Source organism: Apteryx mantelli, chromosome 5 (assembly GCF_036417845.1).
Source record: "Apteryx mantelli isolate bAptMan1 chromosome 5, bAptMan1.hap1, whole genome shotgun sequence".
In the NCBI taxonomy this organism is placed as follows: Eukaryota; Metazoa; Chordata; class Aves; order Apterygiformes; family Apterygidae; genus Apteryx; species Apteryx mantelli.
The window spans coordinates 12,126,484-12,143,993 of record NC_089982.1 but is presented as its reverse complement, the minus strand read 5'-3'; the positions used below and the strand labels follow the sequence as shown (position 1 = coordinate 12,143,993).

At 44.9% G+C, this 17,510-nt stretch overlaps 1 protein-coding gene across 1 annotated transcript in view; it reads left to right on the top strand.

The window, feature by feature from the left end:
- Positions 1 to 732: 732 nt before the first annotated feature.
- The window catches only part of CNOT6L (CCR4-NOT transcription complex subunit 6 like), a 31,744-nt gene continuing 14,966 nt past the window's right edge, over positions 733 to 17,510 (top strand). Inside the window, exon 1 of the mRNA XM_067297519.1 lies at positions 733 to 784. The gene's annotated coding sequence lies outside the window, so the exon portion shown is untranslated. The remainder of the gene's footprint in view (positions 785 to 17,510) is intronic.

The window sequence follows — 17,510 nt, the reverse complement described above, 5'->3', positions numbered from 1 at the left end:
CTGGGGCTTGGCAGGCCCTGGCGATGCGCTGTCGCCTCCGACGTCGCGCGGGTCCCGCACCGCAATTAGCGACGAGAAGAAGGTAAAAACGGGTGTTTCCCCCTCCTCTGGTTTCGCCCCGATTGGGCGTTTTGGGCGCTTTGGCGCCCTGCGGCCCGGCAGCGTCACCCGGACAGGCAGCCCTGTGCCAGGGTCGGCCGCAGGGCCCGGGCCGCTGCATGCGGGCAGCGACACCCGTCCACGCGTGTGCGTGCTGCCACAGCTGCGTGCGTGCAGCAACACCCATCCACGCGTGTGCGTGCTGCCACAGCTGCAGGTGTGCGGCCGCAGGGCCCTCTGCGCCTGTAGCGGCACAGCCGGGTGTGTGTGTGTGGTGACACGACCCCGTGTGTGGTGACACAACCGTGTGTGTGTGTGTGTGTGTGCGTGTGTGTGCGCGGCCGCCCGCCCCCGCCGCTGAGAGCGGAGCCGCCGCCGCCGGGCCGCGCCGTCCCCCCGCCGCGGGCGGCCCCGGCATCGTGCCGCGGCCCCGCCGCCCGCCTCCCGCCCCCCCGCCCCCGCCTGTCCCCACCTCCCGCTCCTCCGCCCTCCGCGCCCGCCCGCCGCCGCCGCCGCCTGCCCGGCCCCGGCCCGGCCCCGCGCCCCGCCGCTCCCGTCCCGGCCCGGCGCCGCTCCCGGCGGGCCGCCGCCTGCATGTCGTGGCTGCCCGCCGCCCCGCCGCCGCCGCAGCCCTGCCGCCGCCGCCGCCGCCGGCCCCGCCGCCGCCCCGCCGCGCTGCATGCAGGTGAGCCCCGCCGCCATGTCGGGCCCCGCCGCCGCGGCCTGTTGCCGCCGCGCCGCGCCGGCACCGGGGCCAGCGCCCGGCGCGCCCGGCTGCGCGGCCGCGGGGCCGCCTCGGCGCCCAGCCCCGCGATTTGGGGGCTGGGGAGGAGGGGGGGGAGGAGCCCCCCGCAAGGGGCCGGGGGCGCCCCGAAGCGGGGGCGAGCGGCGGGGCCGCGGCCCCCCGGCCCGCGCCCGAAATGGCGGCGCTGGGGACGGGCCCCCCGGCGCCTCCGCGTAGCGTCACGGTTATTTATCTCCCGCCTGCTTGTCTTCCCGCGGGCGCCGGCGGGAACGAGGGGCTCGCCTGGGACACGCGCGACCCCCCCCCCCCCCCGAGATGCTAATACCATCGCTTTGCTCTTCTTCTTCTTTTTTTTTTTTTTAAACCCCCTTAAGGTCTGTCGTCACCCGCTGTTAGTAACGCTAACGACATCTCGCCTTCGATAAAAGCAAGCTCGGGCTTATAAATAGCACATATAAACGCAAACTTTCTGCAGCACTTTATTTATTTATTTATTTTTAACTCGCATACTTTTGGTAAATATGGCAGAGGGCTTGGTTGCTTTTTTTTTTTTTTTTTTTTGCTATTTAACAGCCGCGCCAAGTTTTGTCTGACCTGCTTAAAATCTTTGGACAGGTAGCCTTTATCTGCCAATTTTTGCAACTTTGAGCAGACTTGAGCGTTCACTTCTGGAGTTCCAACTTCTCATCGGCTAGCCCACCGATGAGAGTTTTGAATGGAATGTGTGACGGCCTTGTTTAAACAGAGGTTTTCTTAAAATTAAATTTATACCCGCATCACCTTCTGTCTGCAATACTCTCTTTTCAGCCTAGCACAGTTTCATTCCCCAGCAGCCCTAAAACTAACCCGGAGGGGAAAACACCTGATACTGAAATCGCTCACAGTTACGCTTTTGGTGTGTGTAGACATGGCTGATAACGAAAGCGATGGCACTATGTCTATTTTTAGCCTATGCCATTCCTTTGGGATGCTTTTGCCCTGGTGCTTTAAAAAAAAAAATTAAGTACGTTATTTCTGATAACCAAGTCTTCACTGTGACAAAAGTCAAGGAATTCCTAGAACCTGGAGCCAAATTTGGAGTGCCAAAAGCTTTGACAAAGATGGGATACGGCCTTGACAAGTAGAGCACCGTCACTGATTTTATTTCTGTATTCTTCTTATCAAAATACAAAGCGATGGCGAAATTTGTACTAACAACTGTTGATTTTCCAAAACATAGCCTATCTTAGGTGTGGTCACGTGCTAGCGATGCTTTACAAGAGATAAGGGCGCACTTGACATCTGAGGTTCGCTTTGCACCGCGTAGGAGCGCAGCAGCTCCATCCGACTTCCTGTGCCTCACATTTCTTGTTTCCACAGCACTACGCTTTAGACTGTTTCATCCCTTCTTTGGGGCAATCAGGTTAGCAGGAACTCTAGTACTGTAAACAGCTGCCTTTGGCTTTCCTTTCCCACACAGAGGGTATTGAGAATTTATTTATTACTTGATCTTGTAATTTTGCTCCAGAGCAGATCAGCAGCAGATGCTTCTGACATATTTCTGCTCCGTACTTTGAAATAACTATATGCATCGCCATACGCTTGACCTGCAGTCTCATGTTGATTCATCCGGACAGAACTTATGTTCGAGCATCAACTCAGGCATAAAATCTACTTGCCCGCTGTCTTCAAAGATGATTGAAGATGATAGCCTCATTATAATGTGACTGCTCAGTTTAACCAAACGGTCAGAATTTTGCAGTGCTCTGCTGCCTGTATCTGTCTGCTAAACAAATCCCGTTAAACAGTTTCAGTTTTGTTCTCTTCTTACTATTGAAAGCGAGGACTGTCATGATCCACTCTGAGTGCTATAGTACAGCAGAACTTAATTTATTCAGTTTTGCCTTGTCTTCTTACAGGGTCTGTGCCTTTCTCATTTAGTTTGGGAATTTAGTTGAATTGTAAAATACCATGTAAATGGATCATAGGTATTGCCCATTCTTGAGCTAAGTTTATGTTTCCTCTGTCCTTCATAGCTAGGATCCTAGCGTGTCAACATAAAAGTAAGAAGACCCGTCATCAGTGAAAGCTAGTTTGGCAGCAGTATGAAAAATGGGAAACTCCACAGATTCGTTTTAATCACTGTTGAGTTTTACACCAGGTCCGTATGGCAGACTTCTGCTGGCACAGCTCTGCCTGCGAGGGCTGTGACGAAGTGTGACCCGTGACTGACATAGCTGTTCCAGCAGAAGTCCCAGCTGTAGGTGCAGTTATCTGCAAAACTGCACTTTTACTGATATAGCTTGTTTTCCTTTTTAAGGGTGTTTTTCCTATACTGGTAGCCGTGTTTTGCCAGGAAAGCACAACACTCCCAGGGCAGAGGGAGATCTAGTGTAATCATGAGTTTATTTGTCTGACTCGGAAGGGACAACCAATCCGTTTGTATTTTACGTGTGCGCTCTCCTCCTCCCATGGCCAGTGGAAGTTTGGTAACTTTTACAGTGAGGAATCTCGTGCTGAATTAAGTGATGTTATGACTGCTACTTGTTTTCCTTTTTTCCAGCAGTGTTTGTAAAACTTCAGTTTCATGTGATAGGCCAGGATTTTTTTCATTCAGATTCCCTTGTTTTTCATTAACTGTCTTATTTTTGTATGAAGGAAGGCAAGCTTTTGATTGAGTTTGCCAAATGCAGGAATATTTAGTTCCCACACTGGTCTTAAAAGAAATAAGCCTGAATGTGACTCCAAAGGTGCGTGTGGACTCTGGCAGTAAAATGAAAGAGAACCCCTGGGAAAAAAAATTGTTTTGCACACTAGGGTGAGTCTTTACTTAAATCTAAAACACTGAGAACAAAAACATACATTTAGGTAGATCTGCTGTCCTTTTTGTTCAGAGTTCACATGCGCAAATGAGGAGGTGTATTCCTTTTTTCACATTTAAACCTTTCCAAGGGTTCCTTTCCGCTGTTTTTAAGTGGTAGCATCAATAACATGCGTAATCTCAGAGATCATCTTTGGCCACAAAAAAATTACTGCTTAGATCAGCTTTATTCTGTTCAACACTTCTAGGTTACTTAAGTTTAAAAAAGGGATAAATATGAATAAATGATTTGCTTAGTATTTACTGGAAACAGCTTTCTGAATTCCAAAAGGGCATGTAAGACACTGAATGTGATCTGATTTGCAGAATACTGAAAAAGCAGATATATTGGGGGAGTTTGGTAGTTTGTGAGCATAAGATGGCACTTTAGAAAACTTCAAAAAGTTAGTTAAAATCTCTCATGCATACTTCCTGAAACTAATTGAGGAGGATTTGCTGTGGATTTACTACTTAAAGCATTAAATACTAAGCCTGCGCTAATACTTCTTTTTTAAAATTCTGTGGTTCTTTTGATGCTATCTGTGATCAAACTTTGTGTACTTGCAACTCGCGTTCTTCATTTAACAGTTTCTCCTTCTGTCCTAGGGCAGATTTGTTATAGCCATAAAGATACTGATAGCACTTGCACGCACGGGCAAACGGTCTCCTCTGCATTTGTCTGTGTTCCCCATGTGCCCCGGGAGCTGGCCGCCTGAGATGCTGCTTGCCTAAAGCACATTTACTTACCCAGTTGCCAGGTCTTCTGTCTTTCTGGACCAACTCCGCTCACTAAACTCACAGTAAATAAGCAAAATGGGAGACGGAGGCCGCAGGGTGTTCACCTTTTAAGGGTGGTGATTGTTAGATTGGCTCCAACAGTAACATCCAGCTTCGCTTTTCAATTAATTCTTTGTTTTTTAGCCATCTGTCTGCACAGCTTCTATGTCTCATCTGTAATTGTAAAAACAGGGGCCAGCTTAGGACATGTCTTTATGGGTATCTTCATCTGATTACAGTATCTCTGATATTCTCACACGCTCCCTCCCCACCTTAAAAGACTAAGGATCTCAGCTTCATGTCCATAAACTTCACGTGCGTACCTCTTGCCACTGAAGCCTTCCGAATGAACAAAAAACGCAGGGGATAAAGGCAACTGCTGCGTCCCGCAGGAGATGGAGGGATTATACACTCAGGGTTTACCGGATCCATTTGTGCCCCTTTCAGGAGTGCTTTGGGGTACATCTCAGCGTGAGGTGCGGAGAGGACTCTAGGCCATTAGCAGTACACGCTGTCCAATTGGGTTTGAAGCCTGGTAAATTCACAACTGTTATGTGACACCTATCTGTGATGGGGAGAGGGGGAAACAAACCCTCACCCCCAAACTTAAATGGTTCTGAAGAAAAAGGAAGTACAGGGGAGGAAAAGCTCTCCAGGAAAGCTGCGCTAGAATCCTGTTCAAGAGAACAACTTTGGCAGTCCTTGGCACATCTCCATACAAAGGATCAAGAAGTGCTATAACAGTATTCAGACATTAGCAGCAAGCTTTTTCCCTAGGCTTCCAAAGGTAGTTGTTTAAAATATGATTAAAGCTAGACAGACATGCTTTCTATGTTGTTCTCTAAGAAACAAAATTTATACCTCTGAAGTAGAAAAGTTTAACCAATGCTGATGAAAATCATTCAAGATTAAAAAAAGCAGCAACAAAAAAAGTTTTGGCTGCAACTTGTGTGGATTCATTGAATACTGAGATTGGGAGATTATACAAAATTGGCACCTTGGGCCAAGGAACAGAACCCTCTTTAGCTGTTGCATGTCATGCAAACAACTAATTTAACTAAAGCTTGTAACCTGTATGTGTACACAAGGAACAGATAAGGTTGTATGTTCACCCTTACTTTGGCATTTCCTGATGTAAATGATTAATGGCATTTTATGATTGCATGGCATTGTAGCTGTTTATGCTTAGCATTTAAAGTGTTTTTTTGTTATTTTTTTTAACTTCTGCTTGCCTGTAAAGGGGCTTTATGCATAATATTTTCTCTGAGGAAGGTATATAAATGAGATTTAAAAGGCTGTTGGACTAAGATTTCTTAGGAAATTAAGTCTGTGGTACAGCTGCATATTTTAAATAAAGTTAACACTGTGCATACATTGTCTGCAGACAGATTTCACAAATTTGCAACACTGCTACACAGTCACATTAACAAATATGTTCAGACAGTCATATGCCAGGAGAGAAATGAAATACCTTTCTTTTTTCATCAAAACGGAATATGTTGGGGATAGTGAAACGCTCCTACTTTGAGCACATAGTTGCGCCCATGCAAGTAGGGCCGGGGGTGAGAGGAAGAGTAGGGTTTTGCTCGTTGCCTCACTGCTGAAAGCAAGTTCAGGCTTGCTTATGACATTGATGGTTAAAAGTGGCCATGTCAAAAATAGTCAAGAACAAAACAACAGCAAATCTGGCTGTAATTCAAGTAGGTCCATGGGAACTCTTGTGCTACTTTACTTCTTCCAGCAAATTATCTGTCTTGCCTGCAACAATAATTGGTCCTCACTCTGGAGGGAAAAGTTACTGGAGGTGGCAGGGGTGACATGGGAACAGAGATGACAAACCTCGGGAGGGGGGATATACTTCTTAAATCTGTGGGGTGATGGATCTTCAGACAAGTTTTTAGGGTTCCCCCCCCCTCTTTTGCAGCTTGAGGATTGGCACATCTTCAGTGGTGTGCAGGCACAAACCGACTAATCCTTCAGAGCACCCTGCAATCATCCCTGCAGATGGGCAGGGAGACCGAGGTGACTCAGGATTATTCATTACCCTAGACCAAGCTTGAAGGAAAACCTCCTGTGCCCTCAGCTAGCAGTAGCAGGAATTTTTATAGCTGGGGAACTACTGGAGGCAGTGCTCCTCCAAAGAGCCCCTGGGCCTGTGTCCTTCCCGAATTAGGCCCTCACGTGTGGGTCTATGTTGGAAATGGGAACATGAACCAAAGCTCCTGACTAAGGGTCCTAACCGCAAAGCCATCCATCCTTCCGCAAGTATTACCACCAGTCAAAAGCTCTCCCATCCCTACTTACAAGAAACAAACTGAAAACCAATTATAATACTGTAAATGGTTTTTAAAGGCAAAAAATACTCATGGGTTGAGTTGCCTTGGCAGGTTGCAGAATAAAGATGAAGTTTTAGTATTCTGTTGCTGTGGAAGTGAGGTTTTCTGGCTAGCTTTTGGGGGAGGCACAGAGGAACGAGGTCTTCCGAGGAAGCAAAGGGGGAAGTGGGATTGTCTTCTATTTAGTAATGAATATGCAATGTCTCACAGCTACGATGGGAGGGATATGTAGTCATCACCCTACAGGATCCCAGAATTGAAAAGGGACCTTTTCCTTTACAACACTTAACAACTCCAGAAACCTGCTTTACTGGCAGAACGTTTCAAAAAGGAGGTTTTATGGACTGCTAAGCAAAGTTTTGCGGATGCTAAGTATGCCTTTTGGATAGATTTGAAACCCAGAAAGCCTCTTTCTTTTCATTCCTTGACATGTCTTCTACCAGCTGAAACAACCTTTTTCAGCAAGTTTCTTCTCTGAGTGAGAGACTTGAACCTCACGTTTGAAGCAACACTGCAAAGTGACCCACTCTCCTTTTTTTTCCCTGCTCTCTGCTTTGGCACCAGTACCTGTCCAAGGTATTATTATTTTTTTTTAAGCTCATCATATTTCACAAGGGTAAAGAAAACTGCAGAAACATGCCCTTTTGGTCAAGCTACTAATATTACAATAGTCAAGATCTGTAGGTTGTACTCAAGTTGGCCGATGCTCACCCTTTAGAGCAGCTAACCATTTTGTTAGATAATTCTCCCTCTCTTTTTAGGAACGCTTCCAAAACTGAACATTTTTGCGAGTTTGACTCACAAATTAGTTTTGCTGTTGTCCTCCCTAAGAAACCAGTCTAGAAGTTCTCTCAAAGGTTTCCGTTTAGTTTTGAGTATTTAGAGAGAGAAGTTGATCAAGGAAGACTTTCTCCTGCCGACTTTTAGCTATTCTTTCACGTAATGCTAGCAGGAAAGGGGGAAGCAGAAAGCATTATTTCATGTGCTTTGCTCACTGCTACAATTGCGCCTTCTGTAAGCAACTGAGCAGAGAGCTCCTGCCCCTTTTCAAGTTTTTAGTTATGTTGCCTGCAGCTGTTCCTGCTTCTATTGCTTAATACCAAGATTTTGTGGTCTAAAAAGGTATTTGAGAGTTCCTGGTGGAAGGGCCCTGTTCTAGCACTCATGAAACATTTGTCTATTCAATGTAAGCAAAGTAGTTTTCGCTCAGAAGGTGGAGGGGAATGAATAGCTGAGACTTGCTTGGCCTATGAGCCTTGTGTTATGCTTGTTTGAAGTTAATAAGCTTTCTGATGTGGAGCATCTCCCTCAAATAAATGGTTTGATCTTTCTCTAGAGTCAGCCTTGACACATGGGAAATATCCTTGCCCTTCTTGTTGCTTCAGGCTTTGCCCGTGTGAGAGCAGGAGCAGAATTACAATACTTGGAGGAAAGTGCAGAGTTATCATCCCGTCATGTGGGGGAAGAAATACAGACAGGAGCTACTGCTGGCGCTCCAAAACAGCGAGCGTTTCCTGCAATTTTGCAAAGGGGTTGTTCCCTTGCTTCTTGTTGGAGCACGTATTGGTATGCACTGCTCAGCCCTTACACAAATGACACAGGCTGCTGAAAAATAGCCTTTCCTGCTCGTAAAGACAAATGTGAAACTTAAAACTGACATAAGCTGATTTGCAAGGGACGTGTAAACAGTATTTGTCAAAAAACAGTCCTGATAGCAGGAGACACTGTTTTCTTGGGATGATGGGACTTGCCAGCTCAGGGCAGGAAAAGGCCAATTGGGGCAGTGGTGAAAGTAATTCCAGAGAACTGGCTACTGCCTCCTCTATACCTTAAAATTCAGTTCGTATTTATCCTCTTATATGACTTTACAACTGGCCTTGGAAGTAGGAGAGAGCTAGCACAGGATGAATTATCCACCCAGCAGAAATTTCCACTTGTGAACGCCTTTCCTCTAATCCCTTTTTGTTTTGGAAAGTTAAGAAAGCAAAAGGAAAACGGGGCCAGGCAACTTGTCACATACCAGAGTGCAGTCAGAAGTGCCGGGAAGAGTTCGGTTCAGCTCTTCAGATGGCCCTTGACTTGCATTTTTTTCCTCCAGATCAGTTAGGTCTTACCACTGGGAACAATTAAATCCCAGATCATTTTTGGACCTGTGCACTGATCTTCTTCCTCCTCCTTGTTAGTCCAGAGTAAAAGATAGTGAAGGAGCTGAGATTGTCAGATGTAAGGAATATTTTGAGCAGATGAGAGAAGCACTTATATTAAGTATTTGAGCTGTTAATAGAATAGGAATCTTTCAGTAGTAACATCTCTTTGAAATGTCGTGGATTACAAGGCTGTAGAGCCTTTTTGCAGATTATGAACCAACTTGGAGTGGGGCTGTGACTTCAGGAAACCCATATTATTCTTTGATGTATTTTTGGATTATGATTTGACCTGAAGCCAGCACAATAAATAGTCCTGTGATGAACTGCAAGATGTTTTTCTGTACTGCTCAACTAAGTTCCTTGTGCATTGAAAAGTGGAACCGTTCTCCTCTAAACTGATAGCCGTTCCTTAGACTGGCTTTCCTTTTTGGTAACATCTTTCCAGGACCGTTATCTTTTTGCAGGTTTCCGCAGCACTTAGTGTAATGAGCGCTTGGATCCCCTTGCAGCTCGGAGCATTGTCACCATCAGAAGTGAGTCAGTGCCGCAGCTCTGGGGTGGCTGATGGCACACGTACCTGTGAATCTGCAGCGAAGGCCTGTGACCAAAGCCCAGCGCCATGGGGAAGTGGGAGTGGCAAGGAGGCCTTCCCAAACCAAAAGCGTTGCCGAGTTCAATGAATTAACTTGTGTGCTGCGATATTAAATAAAAGCAGAAAGCTGTATGGAAAACGGCAGCAAAAATAGCTAAGGGTATACCCTGATTAGCTAAAGAAAACACTTGCCCTGAAATCTCTTCACATGGCTGAACAGAAGGATCAACCTATGTTTAAGGATCAACCTATGTTTAACTTATCTTTTGGCAGAGGAATGAGAAGAATTCATGTTAGCTGTGCCCCTTCCCAGCTAATGTATACTTCAGGGTTTATTCACATACGGCCTACTTTGCTCTAGATAGGAGTAGTATTACAGAGATCCTTCTGCTCACCAGAATTAGCCTTATGCTAATCTTCATTTAAAGACCAGAAAACTTCCCATGTTGGGTCACATCCTTTCTTTACCAGCCAGAGCTCACAGCTCTCATACGTCTCATTGTCACAGTCCAATTTCTTGGATCTTAGAGTAATTTACCTTTCGAATATGCGGCAGGACTTTTGTTAGATGCGAGTTTCCAGTTTCCTGCAGAGATTGTCTTGGGCTATTGATGCAATTTTTCATCATTTTGGAGCATGGCGTTAATTGTTAACATTGATTTTAAAACCAAATCTAGTATTTGGAAGTTAAGCATGAGGTAAGTACACATGCAAAAGATTTGGGTAATGGAATACACAAGAAGCTAAACTAACCCTTGATATTAAAACAGTATGATTTTCTTTGGTTATCAGGCAAGCCTTTTCTTAGAAATCTTTGATTAAAAGTGACATCTATTTAAATATACCCTATTTAAAAAAAAGGGTTTATTCCTAGAAACTGCTTCATTAAAAAAATCCCTCCTCTTCACCGTCTCCCATTTTGAGCATGCTAGCCTAGCTCCTTTGAATATTAGTGCAGCATCCTGTGGCCTCTTGAAATTGTAGTGATATAAAAAGGCTAGTTTATTGTGCCAGAAACTGCAAAAGTTTTCACTACTAGTGCATTGATCTTCTTTGGCTTTTTTCCCCCTCTCAAGCTTTGACTGGTGCAAACCTACCTGTAGTGGAACAGGGCAGGCCTTGTAACTCTGAAGCTGTTTGAAGTAAGCGTTATGGTGGCAGATTTCCATGTTGTTAATCATTGCTGCAAAGGACAGATTGTGAGCGATAAGCTGGCCGTTATCTTTCTATCGTATGGGGAGAGTAGCTGAAGTGCGGCTCGCCTTGGCTTATTTTTATTAAACTGTTGGCAGCGCACCACACGAAGGGTAAGATAACATTGTGGCCACAGAAATAATCTCATCTATTCTTCTCCCCAAGCACAAACTTTTTTCTGAAGGATGAAAGGTTATTGATGATTTGACTTGTATTGTAAAGAAGGGAAGAAATATTTATCGAGAAAACCACTTCAAAGTCGCTGCAGTGGCATGCGCGAATTAATTATTCTGGTATAGTTTCGCTCAAAAAACAGATCGATGGCTGGCTTCTCTCCAGTTATCGATCCCTAGGAGCTGAATAAGCCAAGGTGTTGGCTCGAGTAATTTGATCAGGGTCTTTACCATTTCTAAGCAAGTGACTGAATGAACTGAGGTGCAGGATTAGCCTTGTCAGTAAAACGGCCCCTTCCCTCGAGACCCAGAGAGATGCTAGAGAACCACAACACTTTGCACATATCCAGCTCCAAGTGCTGAAAATTTTTTCTCCCTGGTCCTATCCCTGTCAGTTCGGAGCTAAGAAAACATACGGTTATCTTAAGTCACAGCAGTGTTTTGCCGTGATGTTTGCTGCCGATCAGGCAGTCGCCCCGGCTGCTTCCTCCTCCCGGCTCTTGCTGACTTCAGTCCTTAATCCTTTAAGCCACTCTGTCCTGTATCTCATTAGAAGACCAAGGCTCTCCAGGGGATGGGCGGCAGTGCAAATGGGTCATTTCTTTGGGCCCATGGAGGATACGCATGTAAATGAAAGTACTATTTAAACTGGCCGTCCAGGGGCTTCTGGTTAGGTTTATTTGCAGTCTGTCCAGCGACATGCTTATTCTTGCCCTACAGTAGACATCTGCACTTCTATTAAGCAGAGCTTGGCTTTTGAGTTGCCTACCATGTGTTTACATGTAAACCAGCTCCGAAAAACTGTTTTGAAAGTAATAGGTATGCAAACAAGGGCATGTTTTACTTAATTTATGTCTTGATCCCTGTTCAGTAGTGATCAGGGACACAGTGAGAGGTAACAGACTATTGCAAGCACAGTAGAAGCTGTTCTTTTTGAGTAAAGACCGAAGTGTTAATTAAGCATGCAAATTAAAGTAACTACTTAATGCTACATAGTATTTCTGTGCAGTAAACAGCTCTGCTCTTCTTGTTAAATGGGGGTGGGACAGAGGAAAAGGAAGGGTGGAAACCTGGATATTCTGGTGTTACCTGTGATGTAAGAAAAGACTACATTTAAAGGAGATGAGGGAACAGGGGGAAATAACTAGTGGGTGTATGTCAGTAGGACAATTAGCATTTCCATCCAGTAAGTGCCAGTTGGCTCTAAAATTACTAGAAAACAGCTAGTTCCCTCCCTTTCCACTCCTCCCCTTGGCTTTTGCTCCTGCACCTTGTACAGCAGTGCCCAGCAAGTCCCTATGAACTGCTGCATGGAAAACTCCCTGATGCACAAAGAGCGGATTTGCTGTTAAAGCAAGCAGCAGAAACCTCAACCGCCTCTCCTTGCTCAGCCTAATGGAAGTAGCTCACGGGATATAAGCAAGAGCAACATTTGGACAAACACCACCGTACCGTGACCGTCAGCATGGCCTCATCACCACACTTCTACCATCACTGCCTTGCACCGCTGAGTGCGAGCCCAGTCCCAACTCCCGCCACCAATCTGGTGGGGGCTGCAACGCTTTTCTAAATCCTTAACATTTAACAAGCAATAGGATGCATTAGCATGGGAGAAGAGTGCAAGCTGACCTAACTTGCTTACAGGAGCAAGGTCCTCTGCCTTTCCCACTTGGAGCATTTTTTTCAAAAAAGCCAACTGTGCTGCAGCCCTGTCTACCTGTTACCATAGAGGCAAACTTACTGTTGCTACAGACTTGAAAGGAGACAGAACTCAAAGACCCTTAATGCTCTAACTTCCCAAGTTCTCCTAACCTTTCTGTACTCCTTCTGCAGAAGAGGAGAGTTAATTAGTAGAGACCAATGGATTTCATACAGAAGAGCCTGTATTGGTGAGTCCATGTGCCATGGCATGAGGAAAACATTTTCCTGGATGGTTAGTTTGATAGTAAATGTCTTTTTTTAATACAGATTTAGAAAACAAAGGGTTTTTTCAGTTGCACTTGCAGACCGTGCCATTTGTTGCCAGCTCCATGGTATTAAGCTTGAAATTTTAGCTGCTATTCCTTAGATTTAATAATCACTTCAAATTTGATCTCTGTCCTGCAGTTTTTCCTCAGTTGGTGTTTAACTCTCCTCCTGTTGATAGGATGCTTGCTTGCATCCAAGTAGCCCCTATTTATTTTCATTGTGCTTTCTTAAAGCTAGTTTGAAATCTCAGTATTGGGGAGTGATATGAACAGAATGCTTGCTTTCTTTTTTTAGTGAAAGATATGACAAGGCTTTTTTATTCATTTCACCTATGATCTGTTTGCAGCCAGATTACTTGGTAGTGGTAGTTGAGGAGAGCTAGTGCCTTTGTTGACAGACTCACTGTGGTCCTGGAGCTCTTACTGGAGTTGCAATGTCTGCAGAGATGGTAGAAAATACTCCCGCAGGAACACACAATGAAGAGACTGTAGATCCAAAAAAAGACTATCACAATTTTCCTTGTGTATTTTCTTTCTAGTTTTCCCTGATTTACTTAGTAGTATACCTTGACACATATATACACGTACTGTAGAGATTTAAAACAAAACCGCTAGTAGTAGTATGCCATTAATTGATCGACTTGTTTTGCTCATCATTCACCCCAAGTACTCCAGAAATCATTTTCTGTATTTGTGGGTACCAGCTGTAGTTTTCCTTCTCTTTAGGGAGCCTGAGACTATGAGACTGTTGTCATACTATCATATAAAAATGGAATGCACTTAAACCAAAACAGCAGCCTTTTGCTGTACCCTTTGGAACCATGGAGTCTTGTTTATTAAATATATAGATTAAAAATGGCTCTATTTTCAAACTTGTGATGCAACTTGCCAGGGTCAAATAACAAGTGCCTGTTTGTACACACATACCCTCCTTGTCAACCAGCAAGATTTTTAATTTCAGTGAGGGATCACCATATGGAAGTGGATGGACGCTAAGCTGTTACCGCGCAGAGGGAGGAGACGTGATTCAGGGCTGTCTGCTGGATAGTTTCCAAAATCCTTCAGCAGTTTGATTGTATATGCCAAGACTGAAAAATCACAAAGCAAGTCCCTATGCTGGAGGCCAGGATTTTGAGTTATGCCAACATACCCATGAAAATAGGGCTGAAATGAGATGCGGTTACAGCTCTTTTTGATTTACTTCTTGATTTGCTTTTGCTCATTAGAAATAACTCATTTATGCATTGAGGTATGGAAGAACTTGAACAACATATACTGTAGTCACTGTAGTTTAAGAAGTACATCTTTTAAACTCTCTGGGGAAGGGACTAGTCATTATTTTGGAACAGCATGTAGATCTACAGGACTTTGACCTATCTAGTTTCAAAGGCCTCCTACAACATAAATACCAAATAATCTGGGCAACTTTGAGCAGGCTTTCTCTTTCCTCTGAATATATGTCAATCCTTCTGCTTGATATGGCCTATTTGCCTTTGAAAGAGGAGATTTGACATTATTAAAAATGATAATAATGTAATTTACCTGTCACAGCAAATTTGAGATAACTACTTTGGTGTGTTTGGTTATGCAGTGTGTCAAGAGATTTTCAGCCTTCTCAGCTGCTGTTGACTTCTCATCCATTAAAAAATTACAATATGATTTAAGAAGTTTCATGTTCAAAGATGGTGTAGTATCCCTAGCATAATGCCTTCATTTCTCCTGTTGTATTGATACCATTTGTAGGGCAGCCTTCAGCTTCTCCCTAGCAAAATCACAGTTTATAATTCATATTGCTAACTACAGCCTCCATATCTCATATTCTCCACACCCATGTAAGTACAGAATGGTTTTTTGTTAGTACCTGGTTTTCTGAAACTCCATCTGTGCCGAAGCTCCTGTTAGTGACTTCCCAAAACATGTCTCTTGAGAGTAAAAACCTGCAGCACAACCTCACAGCTCAAAAGTACCCTCCAAAAAAAAAAAAAAAAAAAAAAAGACCCCCTGCTCTTTTTATACACACCTGCGTTAGAGCTGCTTAAGTTCAGCTGGGACCATAATTAGGGCCAGCTGAGTACTGGCACTGTGCCAGTCATCTCTCTGGGTTTTGATGCTAGTCCGAAGGTGTCTGAGAAAGTGTTAGGACAGACCTATACCCAAAGAGTTAATACATATGTGCGTAAAAAATCAGCACTGCTTCAGTTCCCATATACCCAGCTGCGTGCTCCCACTCTGCTGCTTGCAAGCAGCACTGGTACTTGTCTGATCTTGGGGTTAACTGGTTCAAAGAACTAGGTTTAGCCCCCTGAAGACTAACTGAGCAAAATAAGTGGGGTTTTTTTTGATATTGGTTTAGTTCCAGGACAAGTAGAGCGGAAGACTGAAACATTAGGAGTTGGGAACCTAGACCAAATTCCTATTTGCTTTAAAAAGTGCCTTCAATGGCTCTCAGTTCTTGCTTAGTGCTGCCATTATGCAGAAGAAAAAAGTATATTCAATTTAGGTTTGATTTCTCTTTTCTGCAGCTATGGAAATTACACTGATGATCATTTGACTCAGTACTATTTCAGAATAGTATTAAAGTGACTAATTTCTGAAAAATGCGTGTGTCATTTGACTTGCAGTTCAGGCCTTGTTTCATTGGAGGCCCTTTGACTGCTGCAAATTACTTTAAATTGGCAGAGCGCTTCTCATAACAAGCGGTATTTCAACATAACTTGGTTGGGTGCCCTTCCAAAGAGGAAGCGGTGATTCTGAAACTTTTTGATGGTGTTGCCTGGTCAGTGGTCATCTCCTGGCCCGTGGGCAGGTGTAAATGAGTATGGGGTGACTCAGATGGCCTAACCGCTGCCGTTCTTCAAGTTTTCATCACGGGGGCCTGGGATGTTTGTCCAACATCTGCCAGATGGGGAGGAACAAAGCTGCTGGAATCTGGCAGCGTGAACGGCCAGCTCTGCTCTGGTTTCTGCTCAGCAGCTGGAGGGAGCTGCCGCCCCAAGGCTTTGAATCGACACACGTGTGACAGCAAGGACCCGCATTTGGACTGAGCCTTCCTGAGCACTTAACCCTCTGCGCCCGACTTGGAATGAAATAGCAAGCAGAAGTACAAATAGTTTTCCACGCGCCTTTTTAACTGGAAATGCACCCTGAAATTTAAATCTATCTGGGTCTGATATGGCTACAATATTATGGTGTAGACAACAAGAATGCGAAGGCCACTAAGCACAGCACATTTCACAAAGCACTCACCCAAGAGCTACTACCGCTCATTGGAAAGCAAAGTTTGGGATGCTGCAGCTGTCCTAGGCCCAGATTTGGTATAAATACAGGTTGCTTCAAGATGTGACAGATTAAAAAGCAAAATGAAGACCCCTCCTGGCTAGGTGGATAGACTAATAGGTCTGGGAGCTAATAAGTGTCACACTCTAGATACTTTAAACATAGCAGGCTGGGTTTTAAATCCTAAGAATGAGTAGGTCTTGGTTGAGCAGCTTCAAAGTATTTTCCAGTATGGAGGGTAACAACTGGCTGAGTGCAGCAACCAGAGTTGGGAGGATTCTCTGTAAACCTAATAGGAGAACAAGCTTTAACTCTTACAGAAAATTAGGTAGGAACTCTCAGCGTGTGTCTGGAGCCAGAGTGGGTGTCCGGATAAACCATCTCTTCAAAGGAACTCAGCAAAGTTTATTTTTTAGTTAATAGTCATTTGAACATTTCTGTTCAGTTTACTGCCCTTTTCCTTGGAAAAAGTTGGGAAATAGTTGAACACCTACAATAGTCCAAACAGAGAAATGCTGCCTTGGACGCCTTGGCAGCTGCTGCAGAAAGGGGGTCGCAGCAGCAGTGTGGACGCTGCATGGAGAAGGTGCAGCTGGAGAAAGCTGGTACTTGGGTCAGAGGGAGGGAAGATGGACGGCTGAATTGAGAGTGGGAGAGCAATAGGTACCAAAACTGAGACCTAGTTGCTGAGAGTGGACAATTCTGATCAAACGAGTGAAATCCAAGTGTTAAAACATGTGATGAGTAAGACTTAAAGATCCCAAAAGCTCCCTTCTAATATAAGGCCTAAATCTTTTCTTGATATTCTGCTTCATTTTCACCACGCAGATATCCTTATGTTTGCCCCTTACAATCTGCAGTATACATTATGGTTAAAATAAGTATCGCCAGGTAATAAAATCTCACTTTCTTCTAAAGGATCAGTTGCAAGTAATGCTAATCCACGGCCACGGCAGCTTTATTCGCTGCAAAACTAGCTTGCTGCTTCTTGGCACGAGCAGTGACACTTCTTATACAAAGTATAGTAGCATTGCAGTGTGCTTCTTCGCACTAAACCTGGGGTTGGGCGCTCCGCGGCTGGCAGGGACTGCCAGCTCTCCATATGCTCAAGTGTTGGCCCCCGTCTCGGTGATGATTCACGGCTCTGCTGGATTGCTCAGGCCGGCTTCAGGGGTCTACAAAATCCAGGAAGAGCAGTGTGGAGGCTCGATGCAGAGTAGATCTGTTTTATGCATGCCGAAGGGCAAGGGACCCCATGAGAAAAATAGAAATAGGGCTCTCGCGACTCGCAGGAGGCTGTGAGGCTGGGGGATGCTGCCTGGTTCTGCCTGCACGTGTTTTTAGCGTTAAAGATAAATCCCACAA